The 18,974-nt window shown below is 41.3% G+C and overlaps 1 long non-coding RNA gene across 1 annotated transcript in view; it reads right to left on the reverse strand.

Moving 5' to 3' along the window:
* LOC135294233 (uncharacterized) overlaps positions 1–10,393 on the reverse strand; it is a 65,022-nt gene extending 54,629 nt beyond the window's left edge. The window contains exons 1-2 of the long non-coding RNA XR_010356381.1: positions 10,268–10,393; positions 4,226–4,293 (exon numbers count right to left, since the gene is read on the reverse strand). This is a non-coding gene — a long non-coding RNA (uncharacterized LOC135294233). The remainder of the gene's footprint in view (positions 1–4,225; positions 4,294–10,267) is intronic.
* Positions 10,394–18,974: the final 8,581 nt, after the last annotated feature.

Below are 18,974 nucleotides of genomic sequence, written 5' to 3' on the forward strand. Positions count from 1 at the left end.
CAACCCACCAGACTTCATGTTTGGGTGGAACTGGAGGATGGATGGGACCCCAGGGACAGAGGTGACAAGTGGCACAAATGTTAAATGCCATCCAGGGTATCTACTCCCGTGAGGGGGCACTTTGTCTGCTGGTGGAGACTTTGAGCCATCACAAGGATTTTGAGGAACTGAGTTCCTCAAAACTAGCAACACCAAAGAGGACGTGTTTGTGGTCATCACAGATATTTGGATTATTTGTAAATGAAGCAGAAAAGGGGAGAGCTCTCCAGAAATCCCAACCCAGCAAGAAAAATACATTAGAAGGATGTACACTACTGGGAGCAAAAGGAAAAGGAGGTTCAGAAACACAAAAGTTCTCAGAGGAACAGGAGATTGCCAAAGTACAAGTTGAGTTTGAGCTTGCAAAGAGAATGAAAGTGAATGGCCAAAAAATTTGTTTCTATGGCAAAGAAGAGAGAATTTAGTAGTTGGTTATGCATTGACTGGAGAAATACTAAGTATTTAAATAACCTATATATTTCCAAGATCTATGTGATTATTGTAGATAATAGCAGTATTCGTTTCATTTCAGAGCAGATCTGCTTCATAATGAAACATGGACATGCATGTGGTCCTCAAACTGCTGACCTCTACAAAGTACAAGGTTTTGAGAACTGAAAACACCCCTTGTTGTTCCCTTAGGAGTGGGCACTTTAGAATCACAGAATCACAAGGTTGGATCAAGATTATCACGTCCAACGCAGCCCTAACACCCCAAGTAGACCATGGCACTGAGTGCCACGTCCAGTCTTTTTTTAAACTCCACCACCTTCTGTGGCAAACCATTCTAATATTTTATCACCCTTTCTGTAAAAAACTTTTTCTTAATATCCAACCTACATTTCCCTTGGTCCAGCTTAAGACTGTGTTAGAGAACCTAAAAATCTGTCTTCTGTTATTATTTTCATTTTGCTTAGAAAACTGGAACATAAGAATGAACACACAGCATGGGATTCTGGTAAATCCATCCTAACAAAAAGTCCAAGAAAATGGAAAGCTTACTTCTTTATGTGAAGAGAAAAGTAATCTAGACCTTTGGAACCTGATTGTTTGAATTCAAAACCATATACAACTTGAAAACAAAATGCATTATAGGAATAATTAAAGACCTGGAGATAAAAAGAAAATGGGATGAAAGTTTACCTAAATTAGCATACCAGACTCAAAAGAACTCTTGTTCTGAGAGATTAAATTTTAAAAAATTATGTGCGAGATAGAATCTTTCTTTGTAAAATTAATATGGAATAAGTGGGGATTAATAAAAGAATTGTAAGGTGCACCAGGAACCAACTAAAGACAACAAGCAAGTGGGGAAGTACCTTGCCACAAAAATGTTGGCTTGCTAAAGAAATTTTCTGATAACAGAAATTTGGAAAGCATTCTTATTAGGGAGGAGAATCTGAGCAAACAGGAAGAACTGGATGACCTTAAGGAGTGAAGCAATTGAAATGGGATAATATTTAATGGTATCAAATGGCATGCTCTGTACCTAAGGATTTATAAGACAGATTTATGCAATAAACTAGGAGCACATCCATTCAAAAGGTGAGGAGCACACCCTGAATGTGCTAACTATCCACAGGATCTGTTGCCAACATAATGCAACTGTGACCAAGGTAAGTGCAAGCCTGAAACCTACCAAGGGCCATTTCTAATATAGTTAGGAAAGTATTGGTGCTATTGCTAAAATGCTGGGAGATCACAAGTGGGCTATTTTATACTGTCACAAGGAAAGTTTCCTCCACCATAGATTAGGCACCTAAAAATTAAGCATTTTAGTATGAACAAGTCAACAAAGACTCTTCTATATATGCTGAAAAGAAATCTAGAAAGCCATTGATTTCAGCCTATAGTCATGTCCAATACAAACCTGAAGCTCTGGCTTCTGGAAGTTTCTCTCATCTTTTTCTCATTTTTGAGTATAAGGGTGTAAGCGCCTCAGATGTGTGAAAAATGGGTGAGGTAAATCCAGGTCAGGAACAAAATCTAATGAACACAGTCTGGCCCTTTTTGCCAGGAAGGAAATATACAAATTGACTTGATAAAGTCTGAAAATATAAAGATGCATTATCGTGGCCATGAGTGTTTACAGATGTAGTGAAAAAGTTCAAAGCAGACTTTAAGATGAAGACCAGTGCCAAAGGAGACCAGCAAAGAAAGAAATTACATTGAACAACTTTATTCAGTCCTGTGGAGCTACGTTTAAACCTTGCTAGATAACCACTCACTGTTTAATCACGTCTATGCTTCACCAGCTCTTTCGAGATAGTCATTCAATATTATAGACAACTTCATGACTTCATGGTACTTGCAGTATATTTATAGCATACACCCTCCCAAAGTAAAACACTGTGTGTACAAAATTGTCCTAGACTGGCCTGTTCGTGTTTGTCAGTGGCTGGCAAACCACAGTGTTTGTCAGTTTGCTAAAGTCATCTTTGTTTTGCCATTATCTTTCTTTGTCTCTCCTCTAGACACAACTTGGCTAAGATTCTGTCTGAATTTAAGTATCAGTACTAAATTGTTGTGAAAAATACTGCTTAACACACTCTAAACAGACATATTGTAGATGACAATAAATATAAATCTTTGAAAATATCCTGCAGCGTAAATGACAGAACTTCAAATAAAACTGTCCTGCTTGATAAAAGGTTATGCCATTATTATGAATTGTGCATCAGCACGTATGTTTCTCAAATGTTCTATGTTTCTGCACATATGTTTCTCAAATACTCCATGTTTCTGCATTATTTTGCAACCCTGTGACAAAGTCTGCCATTAAATCATAAGAAGTTCAGCCTGTGAGTTTTATCCTGGCCTGTAGAACACACGTACTATTCCTGTTTCATAAACAGGGATAAGACATTTAGACTTCCATGCTATATATCTGCACAGCCACTTACATTTTGTCTTTCTTAAACATGACATCTAATATGTGACATCAAGAATAATCAGATTCATGTACTCTTTCAACATCTCATTATGATCCCAGAAAGATTTAAAGGGGGAATTAGAAGATTTGTTTATGACCACACCCTTCCCAAGCTCTAACCACAGAACCATCCTTTGGCCAAAGGAATGGGACAGAATCACTTACTTCCTATACATTTTTCTTGCTAATGCAAGCTTAGATATAAAACCAAGGGCAAAGCCTTCTTTCTAGGTATATAGAAGACCTTTAGAAGACCCCAGTAGGATGGAAAATTCCCAGAAAACAATGTATTTGCAGTGGTAGCTTCAATATTCTGCCTGAGGATGCCCGTGTGCTATCATGGCTCCCTGGATTGGCTGACCCATAAAAAGTCTGCCAACCAGTTACGACTGGTGGACAGTAAACCTATTGCCTGACTTCAGCAGTAACAAACTGCGAGGAATTTATTCTGGATATTCTTTTTTTTTTTTTTTTTTTTTTTAGAAAATCAAGCATATGTGATTGCAGTGAAAGTCTCCCCAGATAATCCCTGAAGCCACTGACAAACCTCAGCCAAACCTGGAAGAGTTTCAAAAACAAATTAAGTTCCTGTAAGTCTGTGGGGGAGTGGTGGTGAGATAGAGGAGGGAGAGCCCCAGGGTTGTCCCTCTGGAAGGAGAAGGGCAGAATGGTGCTGCAGGGAAGGAGCAGCATTTGGTATCACTTGCTGGGGAACAGCAACATCTGCATGGTTATTCCCACTTTCAAATCCCAGCATCATCTTTTGGAAGCTAAATTCAGGCTTGATTTGAAAAAATTCAGAAAACCAGTCAGCCACTGGAAGGGTCTGCTTAGCTGAAAATCCCTAGGGAAAGCTGCACCCCAAGCACAGCCAGCACCAGCACCTCCAGGGCAGCCCATTTCTCCTCCTTGTCAGCAGTGGAGGAAGAGCAGCCTCCTGGTGTTAGCGCTGTCCTTTGGTACAGCCACCCAGCTGGATCACAGCAGGATAAACACCCGCCAGATAATAATTGCTTTTGTTTTCTTTGAAAGAAACAAAATTCATATCCTGATGATGTGTCCCCTTAAGGGATAACTCTCACTATGCTATGAAGATTGTAGTTTCTTCCAAAACTAACTTCAAATGCTACAACATACACCTGTGGTATCATTTCAATAATGGTAGTCATGGAAAACTTCTGTCAAGTTCTCTAAAGAAAATCAAGGTCTAAATTCCAGACTATATAAATAAATGAGTAAATAAAGAAGGCATACCTTTCTGTACTTTGGTTTTTAATGAACTGTCTCTCATCTTCCCTCTTTTGTGAAAGACTGTGAGGCAGCTGAAATGGAAAATTTAGCATCAGTTTTCAGAAAATGGGGTACAAGGTTTTTGCCTGTTCAAGGTAATCCTGTTTTACACTACCACCTGTGAAGGAGCAAATTCCAAGGAATGTTTGAAAGAAGGACCCTTAATTCCTTCTCCAGTTTAACATGAACAGCTCTTAGATGTTTATGGATGTGCTTAAATTAAGCAGAGTTCTCCAGAACTGAAAAAAAGGGGAACACTTCTGTGTCAGCAGGATTCCCACGTGATCACAATCTCCATGGAAGGATGGAAAAAGTTTTATCATTTTGTGCAAATATCTTTCTGTGGAAACTAAATATAAATGTTTTAGCAGACTGAAATCACTGTGAAGGCTTCCAGTTCAGAGCAAACTCCTGAAATTTATTACAAATACCAAAGGCCAAAGGGGAATGAACTGTACTTCAGAGGTGGAATGAAAGAATCTCACAAAAAAAAGCCACAATCAATGTGTCACCTAGGCAAATTAATATCCCTACTCCCAGACAGATATTTTTTTGAAAGGGAGAGAGAAGGGGTGCTATTTTGAGTTATAGGGATACCTCAGAATTCAGGGTTTAATTGCACTTTAGCCATACCAGTTTATTTTAGATATTGCTTCTTTCAAATATTTCAGACCTTCCTTCCTTGAAAGTTCTTCATAATGCCATCTAGTAATGTTTCATAAAGTACGTGAGAACCAGCTGAGGTAGAAATCCAGATTGCAAACACAGAGATTAAGATCATTTACACACACCAAAAAAAAAATTAAAAAAAAATAAAACAACAAGCATGTTCTGCTCCCAAAGAAAACAACACTGATCCTTCTTTCTTACTTCCTGATTTGCTAATCAGCAATAACTGGGGGAAAGCAACCAGCCATGTTTATACCTGCACATTGGATGCTGCCCTCTGGGCAAAGGCCTGGCACCTTCCCTCAGGTGCCACTTTCCTGGACCCATGTCAGACACTTGAAGTAAACAAGGAAAGCCTAGGGGAGAGGCAGCACAGGGCAAGGCCAGGGCTGGTGCTGACGTGCTGGCTCTGCACCTGCCTCACGCCCCGGCACCTCTCCCGCTCCCTGCCCTTTGCACACCCAGGCGTGACAGGCTGGGTGCTTTTCTGAGCAGCTTGTATCGTTAGCTCTGGAGGCAGGGGGGTTTTCCTGCCCTCTGTTTGCACAGCACCTAGGAGGTCGGGTCTGTATTTCTGCAGGGCTGATGGAATAAAAACTTGAAAATAGCAAGTAGCAATGGATGATGACAATATTCCAGCGCATTTACCCTCCAGCCCTGGCAATGTTGAAAGTTCATTGTGTTACCAAGGAGTTCCTCAAGTGTCACAGGTCCTTGCTCTGATAAATTAGTGTCTAATCCTAAGGGTGGATCATTGGTTTTCAGTATTAGTCCCTTAATCTCCTTCCCTAGCTCAGGAATCTTCTCACCCTGCACCCAGAGAGACCATCAGTCATTCCTTTGCCCAGAGTTACCAAACAACATCCAACTTTTTACTAAAGATGTCAAAGTGTCTGTCTAAACATCTTCTGGTTTTGGCCTGAAACTGATACGGGTTGAAAGTCTTCAGCTCTTCCCTAAATCTTGACAGCTGGTTAACAACAAATAAAAAACAGCCCAGTGATTTACTATGTCCATCCCACATTGTTGTGCTCTGTGTTTCTTTAAGAAAGGTGCGAGTATATGTGCAAGAGTCTTGAAATACAGTGGTTGCCATGGCAATTATCTGTGTTTAGAGAGTGGAGGGGAGTAAAGTTCCATGTAAGTGGTCAGAGTAGAGTGCAAGTTAAACATGCCTCTTTGCAGGTCTAAATTATGTACTTTTCTCTCCCCACCCCATCCCCCCTCCAAATATTTGTGAAAATATGCATAGATTGTCTGATGAGCTCCAAACTATTCTTGCAACAATGCCAGACTTTTTCTCCCCCTCAATATTCCCACTTGTCTGTAAATCCTGTGAGAATAAAGCATAAGGCTGCAGAATTGCCCATCCACACTCCCATCCATGAGTTTCCTTATCTGGTTCATTTCTCCTTAATGGGACTGAGTGCATTACTCTTACAAAACTAACAGATCAAAAATATAGGTACACCTAAATGGCTGTAAATTTAATTGGAAGGGAATGTTATATAAGTATAAATCATCAGGACAAATATCCCTTAGCATTTATACTGTGCTTTACATTTTCTAATTACTCCATAGATTTGTTGCTTTAGAACAAATATGCATTGTGCCTGGAGCTGGAACATCTATTCTCCATTAATCTTTCTCCTCATGTTCTCTCTCATTTTCATTTATCAACCTAGATTTTTCCCCATTTCCTCACATACATGATAAGGATATAATTCCCAGCCTCCACATGCATGCACACAGCTTGTGTAGTTATTTGCCAGGTCTTCCACACTCAAGGTTGACTCTAAGACCAGGGCTCTTTAGCTTTCACATTGGAATATTCTAATGCTTAAGGACAGTGATCACACCAGAAACTGTACAGGTGATAGTTGCCTCCTGCTCTGATTTCACAGGGATAGTGCTCACCTCCACAAAACAAATGGCAATTTCAAAGTATTCACAGGTGAGACTCCATTCTGGCCACCTCCTGAATGGCACTTCTCCCAGAAATGTCTGTGACAGTAACAAAACCAGAATACATACCTTGAGGTAGGCCTGTAAGGAGCAATGGTTACACTGGGAATGAGCCACTGCTAAATGCTGATTTAGAATTCACATACAGCACTGATATGCTCCGCTTGCATATAGAGTGAATTCAGCAAAGGAATTGACACCATGACAGTTTGACACAGCTGCTCTTTAAAGCATGTTGCTAGGGGCTTCTTTAAATATTAATGGGTAGATTGCAAGGTGGAAATAGATGATTAGGTACTTTTGAAACACTGGATCCTGAGGCTCTGCTGGTTTCCAAGCAGCTGTCAGTAAAGGAGCCATGGGTTCCAGCAGCTCTGAGCTGAGGAAAGGAAGCTCTATTTACTTTTAGATCCAGAAGGGCCATGTTGGATAACACTGAAGGCACTTCATGCTTCACTTTCCATCCTTTAGCAGTGTTTTGAAAGTTGTAATAATCTTCCTCTGCAAATAATGGTGGGTAATTTTATGGTTTTATAAGAGGAGTCTGGACTAGGCTTTACAAAAGAATCAGAAATTATTTGGTCCTTGTGTTGAACCCAGTTTTACATGAGGCAATTAGTGACATAGATAAACAATTCAGTTGATGAAGGAAGAAAAACCAAAGATTACCAAAATATGATCACAGTTATAAGATGTGTGACCAGCATGATGCCTCCACAGCAAGCAGCTTTATAACCCCCTCCAGTAGGCAACATGGGAAAGGAGGCATTTTGGGAGGGAGATCCCAAAAGGCAAGGGTGGTAAGCAGTTGGAGAATAGATGTGGGAAAGGTCTTCCATTATTATGAGTGTACTACTATTAGAGAATTAAATATGCTGTACTGGTAAATGGTGTCCTTTGCCATTATGTTAGGGCTTGTATTTCCAGAGCCTGAAGAACGGCAGATCACAAGCATCACACCAACCACTCATTCACAAAGAAAGCACTGCACCAGTAAGAACTTCTCTCTGAGCTGAACTGATCCAGTAATACACCTTACCAATTAAAATGCTCTCCCAAAACTACCATCTCGCAGAAACCCCATTTTTCAACTAGGCAATGCACTCTCTTCCCTACTGTCTGATTTACTGCCCATGTATTGCTCTTTAGATTACTCTCTTTATATATCTAGCTGATTCAGTGAGCATGGGAGCATGATGCAGACTCACTGGACAGTGTGATGAAGCTGGGTAGCATTGCTTAGATTATCTCAGAGTGTTAGATGCTTCTCAGGGTCGATAAAGACCCTGCCCCAAAGATCCTGCTGCCTAATGGTTCTATAATTACAGTAACCTTTGCGAAGGCTTAGCAATAAATAACATTTTCCATGAGGCTAGTACTGTTTCAAAAAACAGTGACTTGCATATGCAGGGTAAGACTGCTTTCTCCATCAGCTGAAGCCACATCATCTACTCCACCTTGCCCCTGTAGCAGGAGGCAGCTGTAAGCTAGTCTGTGGTTTAACCCCCTTTCTGAGGACACAGGTTAAATCTGTGTTGTTCTGCTCATGTGGATGCACGGGGTCTGAAAATACTCAAAGACAAAAGTGCAAGAGCATAAGATGAGTAGAAAAAGACAGCGGCAGAGACTAAATGGGAAAAGTGTCCCAGTTACCAGGCAGTCTGCCCAGCGCCTGGGCGTACCTCAGGCTTATCAGGTAGGTTTGAATGAGGCAGATTAGAAATGCAGAAGGTATCTGGGAGAGGGGAAAGTCATCTCATCTCAAAAGTATTCTGCGCATTGATGCAATTCAGTGAAAAAGCGCATGGCTAACTGTCCTCTTTGACTCAGGAAGGAAGGTTTATGAAACTCCCAGTGACTGTGGTAGCACCAGGACATGTGTGGTCTGGCCTCCTCCACCATGTGCCACGCTTGCCAGGACTGTGGGTCAATTTTAACTTTAGTTTACCTTTGCACTTTCACAGTACACCCAGGCCAGGGATCAGCCCCCCTGTGGGTTCCATGCTGGCATTTAAAGCCCTGCTGGGTAGACTCAGCAAGGTCCTTGCTCACGGGGGAGCATTAGCAGCATGATTTACAGGCATTTCAGCCCTCCCTACCACACCAGACAAGAAACTATGCACAGCCCAAGTTTTGGGCCATTTACTGCTCTTTCATAGACCTCAGTGTGGTTTTAGCTTTATGGAAAGTATTAGCTATTACAAAATAACCCGTAGATAAGATCATGACATAAGGAATCTCGTATTATTTCAGTAACTATCAGTATTGTGAAGTCATGAGCATTTTGGCCCAATCTTGAAAAATACCTAGTGTTCTACAAACATTTGCAGCCTTGCACAATAGCTTCTCCTTTTTTTTTTCTCCAGAACTCTTTGCATGCTTCCAAAGTGGTTTGCTGGATTGGGCACCAGACACTTGGGTACTCTGTAGCTCATTCACATGCTATAATGAGATAGTTTTTATTAGATTTTCAATTTAGTTGTAGGGCTTGGTCCATTTCAGCAAACTTTCTTCATGAAGTAGGAAATATAAAACTGGAAGCATTACAATACCATAACCATAAAACACAGACTTCCTGCATGTCAGTCTACTTTAAAAAAAGAAACAGTGTCTGTCATTTGTAGATTTTAAAATAAATTAAGTCCATGGAGGAAGGTATTAAAGAGAAAACACCTTAAAAACAAGTGAGGAAACTCAGTCTTTTTCATTCTGTGAAGTGTGACAGCATATGGTAGATAGTGGGTGGCTGTTCTAAACATAACATGTATGTGTCCAACCTAAAATGTTTTATTGGTTCCTACTTATGAAAGCAGCAGCTAAAAATGACTGATGACTGTTCTTTCTATATCAGCAGCGTGTAAAGGCCCAAGGAAAAGAAAAATCAGTCTTTAAACTCATAAACATCTTTAAACAGCCATAAAACTCTGTTTAACGTACCATTTCTCCCAAGGTACCCCAAATTTGTGAAACCATAATACTATAATATTTTTAAATATCACTATTATTTTCAGATAATACTAAAATATGTCCAGAAAAAAAGGGGAATAATCTTCCCTTTTCCCAGAATTACTGTAGCTCTCATCTCAATATCCTTTGAGAGTACAGGTATCTAGGACTACATATTCATGTTAGTTTAATACAAGAGAAAATACAAGCCATAACTAGAAGTCTCCCAGATCTACAGGAGAAAACAGTTTTATCCCCATCTTCATTTCAACTCAATACGTTATAAACGTGAAAGTTGAGCCAGGAGCAGAATTTCCCCATTGTCCCCTCTTTTTTCCCCTCTGAGAGTTATTATCATGGAAGGAACAGAGGCTGAAACTGGGAAATCTTACACTGTGTTCCAAGTAAGTCGAGGTTGTTACTAACCTGTCCTCCTGTGGCAGCGACTCCTGTGTCTGAGGCCAGCTGCCAAGCATGCTCCCTCTTCCTCCCACACAAGTTTCATCCTTGTGGTCAGCTGTTTCTTGGAAGCTGGGGAGCATAATTGATATTGCAACTATCACACTGTGTGCAGAGTGAGCTTACACAACTTTGTGAACATGCTTTTCTTGCCCTCTCCACCCACCTTCCTCTAAAGCTATGTGTTTGTTGGTAAAAACAGGATTCAGGTGTCAGTTATATGGGTGGAGCTCAGGTGCTTCTGCAGATGTGTGTCCTAATCCTGCTCCAGGGATCAGACTGCACCCAGGTGACCATCCCTTTGAGTGACCTCAGTCCAGTGGCACAAGGGACCCTATCCTTGGCCCTGCACCAACAGCAACACTGGCATTATTTCCTACAAGCAACCTCTCAGCTCAAAGAGTGTCAGCAGCTAGCCAGCTTGCTGGAAAAGCAGGGAAGATGCACATGCTGCACATGTGCCTCCCAAACCTGTCTCAGCTCTGAATTTCACTTCCTATGCAGCTGAGTTGCTTGGGGTTCAGAAAGCCAAGTCTGTCCCAGCAAGTGTGGGATAGCTTCCCAAAGTGCTGGCTGGGAAAGAGATGAAGCACATTTTGTGACTTTATCCCAAAAGAGCACAGCAAATTTGGAATGAACATGAGTTTTGGAACAGATTCAAAACTGTTGGTTTGGGGTTTGTGGCTGGATTTGTGGGTTAGTTTTTTGGTTGGCTGAGTGGGTTTGGGATTTTTTGGTTGTTGTTGTTTTTTATCAATATGACAAAACTCCAAGCCTTTCCGAAGAAAGGACTGCTCAGTCGTTCATCAGACAATGCCTCACCCTCAACAGGACTGGCCTGAGAACTGCACCAAAGGATTCTACAGGAAAAATACTGCTTTGTGTTTGCAGTTTTTCTCCCTGAGAAAGGAGAAAACTCACCCAGACTGCTGTAGTAATGACTTTTATCCCAATTAGAGCATGAGAAAATAATTTGTGTCTTTCCTAACATGATTTTTCCAAGTTTGGAAAAGGAAACACTACTGACACACTATGCTTTTCACTGATTATTCTTCTGAGAACCTCAAATCTTCTTATTGATAACCTAACATCTCCAGCCCCACATGTGGAACTTTTATTAGAACTTCTTTTTCTTGAATTAAATATTGACCTGACAAAACCTTCAGATAGCTTGATTTTTACAAATTATGTGCACTCAAATTTCATTATTTATGATGAATGTAACCTCAAATGCTTGTGCATGCTGCTTTAAATGCCTGCAAGATTCTTACCCCAAAAGATGGTAATCTATGCAATTCAAAAACCTCTGAGTGAAGGTATGCTTATTATTGTGAGGGAAACGCAAAAGAAAAACAGCCACAACAAAGACAAGTGTGGAAATTTGGTTGCAATAATGTGATGTGATCCCTGGTAATACACACATGTACCTTATGTACTTGAGGTTAGTTTTATATAGCACCTTTCAATTATTTTACTGATGACAAATATGTTTACATAGCTCTACAGAGCTACTTGGGAAACTTTACATAGCATTGCAGTACACAGGGGAGATAAATCCTGGTTATACAGGGCCAGCATTACCCCTGCTCATTGCAGCAACTGGGAATTGAAGTCACTTAAAATGTAGAAGGAAACATCAGGTCACAGAATGCCTCAAAATACTGAGGAGAAAAGAAAGGTTTTCAAAGAATATTCATCTTCTTGGAAACCATTCCCGAGTTACAAAATAATCAGTGATAGTTTAAAAAATCTTCTTCTAAAAATCTCTATACTTAGGCCCTTGGTAGTTCAATTATGAAAACAAACAGAATTCATGTCACTTTATTATAAGTCAGAGTGGTTAAGGACAAAATTTCCAACAGTGTTTCAAAGATGTTTTTTTGAGAGTATCTGTATTCCTGGCAAAGAGTTTGCTCCAGTACTTTTCTTTGGAGGGATTAAAGGACCTCTTTCATATTAAAAGTTTTATATTTTGGTGGATACTGAAATTAAAGTCATACTTTATTAAATCACTGGAATATAGTAAATGTAATTAAATATGGTTTAAATTAAATGGTTTGGAAGAAAAATCTGTGTAGTTATGGTCAAACAACATTTCTTCAAAAGTAAAATCGCTGTTTTAATATACAGTTCTTTGAATTGTCCAGTTTTGCTGTGTTAAAAGGCCAAAAGAACCATAGAAAGTGTTCATGTGGAAAGTATTCTTTTTCTTTGCTTTTTAAGCATTTTTCTCTTGCTAGTTCAAATACTAATTCAAGCTGCATAAAACTGAGAGAAAACCCCTGAACATCTGTAAACAGGGAAGAACTTCTCAGATGACATTTATTGGTTGTCCTTAACACAACACAATTACATATTTTCAATGGAAAAGGTGACCAATCAGTTTAAATTGCCCAACTGAGTGAATGGAGTCAGCTTCTCTTGAACCAGGAAAAGTGGATGAGGCCTGACACTGATGTTTTTTTCTTCTAATAGGTTTCTCCAGGATCTAACCGTGATTTATTTAAAGTGGGAGTACTGACACAGTTACAACAAGAGAAAAATAATTTCACAGTTTTATTGAATGAACTCCATCAACAACACTTGGAGAAACAAATTAATACAACAGGTAAAAAACTAGTGATAACAAGTCACAAACCTAATCACAAATTTAATAATTATTTAATGATAAACTGCACAAAGAAAATGTGTGGTATTTCTTCTGCCTGGTTTCTGCTGTTGCACCTGCTGTAGTGTCATACAGGAGATGCTACGTGGATGGGGATGAGGTGGGCAGAGAACAGGCTCACAGAGGTGCAGTGGGTTATGCAGGTAAGGGAAGATGCAGACCAAAGGAAGAGAGGGTGGAGATTTTCAGGACCTGGTTTTGGAAACATCTCTGTGCAGCAGTGCCAAGGATGCCTTCAGCACAGAAAGGAAGAGCACAGAAATGAGATTCACTGCTGGCACTGAGAGGGGAGGCATCTCACATGCCTGGGAGACACTTTGTCCTTCAATGGGCAGGAACCACTTAGAAGATCTTGTCTGCAGCAGTGAGAAACATGGACAGCAGCATTTACAGTGGGTGTTGTGGCAGGGCCAGTGGCTCAGCACTTCCAGTGCATGGCTAACTGCTGACCCGGAGATGTGCTTGAGCTTCTTTTGCTCCTTCTTTCTCCTGCTTGTGCTCTCCTTCTGAGAGGCTTTGTCTATCACAACATCAATTCTCCCTCTCTTCTTTGCAGCCAGTTTGGTGAAAGCACTCTCAGACATAACTCATGGGCACTTAGAGGAGTGTTTGTGTCAGTACTTCCCAAGCCCTCTCCTTTATCAGGTACTCAGAGTCAAGCACATGCTTAAATATTTTACTGGATCCAGGCCCATTCTCACACACATAAACCAGACAGGGACAACTAGAAGTGGTCAAGAAATGATGGGACACTGCTCACCAGGAAAGCATGTGAATTGCCATTACACAGGCGATAAATTGCAAGAATTCAAAAAACACCAGTGCCATAATCCAGCTGTTAAGTGACCATGTTCCCAGTGTGCACACACTTCCAAGAAAAATTAAAATATGGACATGAGGCAAGCAGTTGCCTAGCGGACTTCTGAGTGCACGGGATTTATGTCTCAGTAGTTAGTATTATATTACACTCACAAAGTAGTATCCAAATATCAGCAGCTGTGTCTTGTATCCATTATTTCCCTTCTCCCCCAAATATAAACCTTCCTCACCTTTTTAATTAGAAAAGCCGTTTGTTGACTATGACATGGAAACATTTTACATGTTGTTGTCCAAAACTGCCGTTATTAAATAAGCAGGAAAATATGTTTGGTGGTAAATAGCAATGACCTTTAAAACAATGTCAAGCCCACACACCCCATGATTTGTGCGTAGGTATGTGTTCCTTTAAGTCGCTGTATATTACCAGTAATGTGACATAGAAAGCTGCTATGGAAAGCATCTTTGGTTGAAGAACTGCAGGGTAAATAAATAAATAAAAACTAAAGTGCATAGCCAACTTACCTAGTAAACTGCTAAATTCAAATCTGTTTATGGGAGGACTGACTTCATATTCACATTGAGATGTAAAAAAAATCAATTTCTTTTTTATCATGAAAAATATTTACAGCAGTTAACTGAGGTCAGGACATCTCTTATTTTCTTGGCTGACTCATCCATCACTTGTGCAGCAGCCTTCTCATGCACAACAAAGGAGCACTGGTGTCACACAAGCAGAGAAGTGGCCCTGAGAAATGCAGGAAGAGAGGATGATTTCACCTGTGTAAAATAATGTCATTTTTCATAAATCATCTGCAAAAGAAAACTCAATTAGGCTAGAGTGCACCCTAGACTTCCTCCAGGCCATTCCAATGAAAGTAGAGGTTGTGTAGTGTTAGTCCAGGAAATCAGCAAAGATTTTTCATGTTATTATTTTTGTTGGTGCCATTTGTTTCAGTTTCATTTTGTATTTACAGAGGAAGGAGAAGAGACAGAGAAGGATGAGCAGGAAAATTGTCTTTAGGGCAAAATACTTACTTTAAGTGCTAAATTATTTGAAAAGTATTGTGAACTTTTTCCAAGAAACCTCAACAAGCTGCTTAGATGCAAATAAAACCGTGCAAGAGACCCTGAATCTCATATCTTCCATTTAACAGACCCTTTTATAAGGCAGGGCGTGCCAGGGTGTGCAGGTCTGCACAGACAGACTTCGAGCTCAGTGTGAGCATGACGCAACAGCTAAGTGTTTTACAGGATACTTGTACCATGGGAACTGCACAGGCAGGGCAAGGGTTAGTAGGAAGAGCTAGCAAGAGCTAGCAATCAATATATGTTTGTAAATGTGAGAAATTTGTGGAGCAAGAGCCTGCAGTACTCTCTTACAAGGGATGGACCAGAGAGCGGTGCAGGTGTGTGAAGGTAGGTCTTCACAAGTACTTACCCACAGGTTTGGTAGAAAATCTTTCAACTGAGCCGTTCTTTACTGGGAAACAGTGATTCAAGAAAACCACCATTTTTCACAGAAACTTATCTGTTCTGATTAAAGTTTACTCAGGAACAGGCTCTGAAGGACTAGATGAAAGCTAGAGACAGAGAAAGGGAGAGAGCCCTTTTAACATGTTGGTATTTAAAGCATTCAGTTAGCAGGAAATAAAAGGGTTTGGTTCAGTCTAGACCAGAAGTCAGAGCATGCGTTTTCCTCTTCATGAGTGAGTCCAGTGACAACTATGAGAGCCAGGAGAGCACTTTTTTTTTGTGCTTTTCCCTAGAAAAGCAGCAATATATCTGGAGGATAAGTCAAACTGGAACTTTTTTTAAATCTCAGAGCTTCACAGGATAAGAAGGTCATTTCTCAGCAAAGATATTCAATCTTTCATAGTTTTCTTCTCATACTTCTCTTCATTGACCAGGCACCCAAAAGTCACAAGCAACCATTCCCATGAGAGAGTATACTAGCTGGGAGCACACAGACCCTCCTGAGGTAGGTGTCCCCAGGCCCTCATTATCCTCTGGATTCACTCATAGTGGCAGCAAATTTTCTGACAGCTCTACTTGGGCAGTTTTGAATGGCTACAGGTCATAAGAGGCCAAGGAAGAAGGAGCTGTGGGCTTCTTTTCATCAGAGGGGACAGGGGAGCTGCTTGTACTAACTGAGACAATGCAAAAGGCCACCAATTTTCCCAAACTAAGAAGGAAGTTTGGAGTGGTGGCTCCTTGTTTCTACAAATTACCTGCATTTTGAACTGCCTGTGTCTCTTGGTGAGCACCATGAACTACACTCAGATGCAGATGAGATGAGCAGACATGAAGCACATGCATGTGCTATGCCTATTTCCTCCTGCTGAACGTCTGCCCCAGTGGTAAACACCAGCTCAGGAAGGAGCAGAGAAGTAGAAGCAAAGTCCAGGAGCAAAGGCCATACCCTTCAATGTACAGCTCATGGGAAATGCAGCAACAATCCAGGAGTTGGGATTGAACCTTGACTTCTTCCACAGCACAAGCTGTGAACAGTGACACATGGAGGACAGCCCATCCTGTTATTCTTTCAATTACCTGAAATTAGTTTTAAGCTGACCCATGGTCAGATCATCATGGCCTTCAGTTGACCAACAGAAAAGGTAGACAGAGATTTGGAGCACTGAAAATCAACTGGACTGAAATTTTTATTTTTCTCCCCACCCAGAAATTTCTTTCTTAAACACGGTTCTTGTTTCAGTCACACCAGAGATCCTGGACAACGCAATTGTGTCCCAGTATGACCTCTGTTGCCATTGTTCAAGACTTTGCTTCTTCTGAATCACACCCTGCCACCAACATTGACTTCCAATCACCCCTGTCTTAGTCAAGCTCAATTTCCCAGCAGAACAGCCCACCCCAGCCACTGAATGCCATTGCTTTTTTCCTTGAAAAACAGCCTTCTCTGCAAGTACTTCTTAACTTAGTTTCTACTCCATTGCTGCTTCTTCAGCTGAATTTTTTACCTGTTTTACCTCTGCTTGTGCTAAAAAAACACACTCTACTGAGAACAAGACCTCATTTTATTTGCTTTGTATAATGTCCGCATACATAGATGGAGAAGTATAAATAATTAATATATACCTTAATCTAAAGATTATGAAGAAGAAGGTGGTGATTGCTGCAGAAAGATTAATGTGGAAAAAATAACCAGACTGTAATTTTCTCTGGAGACCTATGAAAGAATTAACCCAAAGGAGGCCCCCTTAAGTACTTTTGCAGATAGCCCAATGAATTCCAGGTATGGCTTTGCTTTGCATTCTTCACTTTCCTTTCTTCCAAGCTATATCTGCCTATCTTACATGCACACATACATATCCTTGCCTCTTCCTCTGTGGGTAGTTTCTCCATGCCACTTCATGCTGCAGCAACTGTAAAATAGTGTACTTCTTTTCACAGAGCAGGCAGGGTAGCTAAAGGGCTCTTGCAGAGATCTGGAGTTGTACAGCATACAGCTCTTGACACAAGAACTGTGAGCTGCAAATTGGATGCAGAAACACAAGCTGGTCCTAAGCTTCTTCTTTTCCAAATGTATACTCGAGCCTCAAGCTCAGGTCCTGCTGGGAGGTAGAAGGGGCAGATAAGCACAAGCAGGGCCTGTCAGCAAGTGACACAGACCCCTCCAGAACAATCTGGTCAGCCCAGAGTTCTGTTCAAGTCAACAACTCTTGGAGAGAGACAGAGCTCCTTAGCAACGAGTAGCCTGGTGCCAGCCAAGTAACCTGTGTGCCTCCCAGATCCCAAACCTGGCACTGCTGAGTCCAGCTTACTTGGACTCAGCTCAAATTTGCTGGACAGTTAGGAGACTTGAGGAGCCTCAGGTGGGTGGGAGCTGTGTGGGTATCAGAGAGCAAAGATGCTTTGCCCCCCAGCCATCAAAAGCTCCAAGAACTCCCAGCATGACTCTTCAGTGACCACAGACAGCAGCAGAAATCTCAGCCTTGCTTTTTTTCCTGGGCTGAACCCAGTGTTTCTTCCGTAAACCTTCCACTTTCTTTGTCCTTTCCTCCAAAAAGCTGCAAGAGCAGAGTCTGGCTGGGCTGGGGAACTGGGGGACACAGAAAGGAAGCACCTGCAGCTGGGGCAGTTGAATGCAGCCAGTCCAACACAGCTGGGAGGGGAAAGGTCTCTTGTCACCCTTCAGTGTTTCTAGCAGTGCCTTACAGGGGAAAAGTAATTTTATAGTGGCTGGAGCTTTTTGATGCCAGAGAAGAATGAAAGAAAGTTACTCAAAAGCCAAGATCAGGCCTGCACCAGACATCATGGTAAGAGCAGCTGAGCAGAGCTTGTATTCCTTCCACCCACAGTAAGACCTTCTCACTGAGCAGGACTGAAGTTGCCTGGGCCCTCAGGGCTGGCAAAAGAGCACATACAAGCCTGAGGTGTTATGCGTAGGATGGGATGTCAGTCCTGGTAAGGACTGTAGTGTGGGAACTTGGGGAGAGGGTACACAGCTGGATCAGGTAACCCAGAGAAAGGCAGCTGTGCCTTGTCTCATGACCCTGAGGAAAAGCAGAGGACAGATGAAGCTGGCACAGAGAAGGGCCAAGTCTGGAAGAATTCCAGGCAGCCCAGCAAGCCCTTGCACCCCTTTTCCTCTGGGTCCCTCCATAAGCATATCACTGCCAGTTCTTGCTTTCCTTCTCTTTATGCCAGTTTAAGTCTGGGTAATAGTCAAACGTGAAACTAGATACAATCATGGAGCCCAGGCAATAATGCAAAGCACTGAGGACTGCTTCCACAAATCTGCCCCTTTCCTGCCCTCACATTGATTTCCCTGTGAACCCTTATTTAACCAGGTGTCTGGTAACCCAGCCTCTCCCTTCTAGCCCCTTTGAGGGTCTCACTGTTCCAGTGTCACAACTTGCTATTTTTCTCTAACAGGATTTTGTTCTTCCTTCCAGATCTTTCTAGAACTTCTGATGTCACAAAATCACCTTCAGTATTTTAAATACAATAAATCACCTAAGCCTGCTGACTCCACTTTTTTGCAAAAGACATTCAACTTCTTTTGACTGAAGTGGGAGCTGAGGATATTCAGTGCTTTGCAAGATCAAACCTTAAAAGCAGGCTTAATAGTAGCCCCTGAAGCTCAGCTTTCCCCTTTGGTTTACATCAAGTGATGATTACCATTTGTTCTCTTTTCTATAAATTTTCAAATCTTCACCAAAGATA

The sequence above is a fragment of the Passer domesticus genome, chromosome 2 (genome assembly GCF_036417665.1).
Source record: "Passer domesticus isolate bPasDom1 chromosome 2, bPasDom1.hap1, whole genome shotgun sequence".
Classification (NCBI taxonomy): domain Eukaryota; kingdom Metazoa; phylum Chordata; class Aves; order Passeriformes; family Passeridae; genus Passer; species Passer domesticus.